Source organism: Meleagris gallopavo, chromosome 29 (genome assembly GCF_000146605.3).
Source record: "Meleagris gallopavo isolate NT-WF06-2002-E0010 breed Aviagen turkey brand Nicholas breeding stock chromosome 29, Turkey_5.1, whole genome shotgun sequence".
NCBI classification, from domain to species: domain Eukaryota; kingdom Metazoa; phylum Chordata; class Aves; order Galliformes; family Phasianidae; genus Meleagris; species Meleagris gallopavo.
The window spans coordinates 4095588-4097075 of record NC_015039.2 but is presented as its reverse complement, the minus strand read 5'-3'; positions in this window follow the sequence as shown (position 1 = coordinate 4097075).

Below are 1488 nucleotides of genomic sequence, written 5' to 3'. Positions count from 1 at the left end.
GCCCTGCCCAGGCTGCAGCCTTCCTCCCGTGCTGCTCAGCCTTTGTCATCTCCGGCTGTGAAACCTCCACTCTCCGCGAGGTGCCAGGAGAGCTCTGAGCACGGAGCTGTCTGGGAGCACAGCTGGGCTGCAAGTAGGAACAAGCTCAGCTCTTTGCTGCCTGGCAGTCCCTGCAGCAATGAGGGCAGTGCGGCTCCTCCTCGGGCAGGGACGTGTGGGGTGGAGGGCGGGGAGCTCCTGTGGGTGGGGGTGGCAGTTCCAGACCAAGGAACTGTGCTCGTACTGTGCATGGTGCATTTGTCCTCTTGCCTGCATTTGGGGCTGCAACATTCTGTGGATTTGCTGCGGAAAAGGAGACCAAATCTCTTTCTACCCCAGCCACGCCCTGCGTTGCTCCTTGGGGCTGTCCTGCAGCAGGATGGTTCAGACCCCTCCCGGTTCATAGCTCCACACACATTGCCCACACCACAGGATGGTGCTGAGCAGCGCTGTGCTGGGAGCCCTCATCTAGGCACTCAGCAGCGGCCAGGAGCAGCAGAGCAGCCCAAACTCACAGCAGGGAGCGGCAATTGGGATGGAGAGATGGGGAGATCCCCCCAACGCACCCCATGTTGTCCCTGCCTGCCTTGTGCAGCTCCTCTATGGAGCAGAGCTGCTGCTCTGGGACACGGTGATCCCTCTGCACGAACCGCCTCTGGGGATGCCCCCTCCTCACTCAGTGATGGGGATCGAGGCCAAAGGGTCTTCTGCTGTGGGGGGCTGAGATACAGCATTTAGGCAGTTCAGGGAGCAGGGCAGGGGGCCGGGCGCGTTCTCATGCTGTCTCCTGACAGAGGCACAGGGCTGACTCAAAGCCATTGCAGCACACCAGGGACTGCTGTGCTCAGCAGCTCTCGGCCCCATTCCCACATGTCAGCAAAGGCGCTGCTGCCAGATGTGCCCGCTGTCCTGCTGCTCACACATCGGGGTCACACTATGGCTGAAGGACGATAAAGAGGTGCTGTGAGAAGGGGCTGAGCTGCCAGGGTTGCTCACAGCTAGATCCCAGTGGGGTGCAGCAGGGCTGGGGCTGAGGCAGAGGAGCACAATGGGACACGGGGGGCAGCGGGGCCGTAGCACATCTCCTGGGGAGCACAGAGACAACGGGAGCACACTGCTTCCCACTGCGTGCCAGGGAGAGGTCATGGGGAGATCTGAGCTGGGCCCAGCCCTGGGCAGCTCTCAGCCCTGGGAGGTTGGTGCCATTCAACAGCTGGGTCTGGGCCCTGTCCTGAGCGCCCGCTCACGGGGTACTTCCAATGCTCTGGCAGGACAGTGAGGCCCTTGGTGTGGGTGCCCCCGTGTTCAGCCCCGTTCTGCTGAGCACAGTGGGGCCCGAGGCAGAGCCCCTGTCAGGCAGGAGCTGCCCTGCAGCCAGCACAGCGCTGTGCCCCGCGCCGTCACAGAATGGCTTGGATCGGAAGGGACCTCAAAGATCATGCAGTAAAA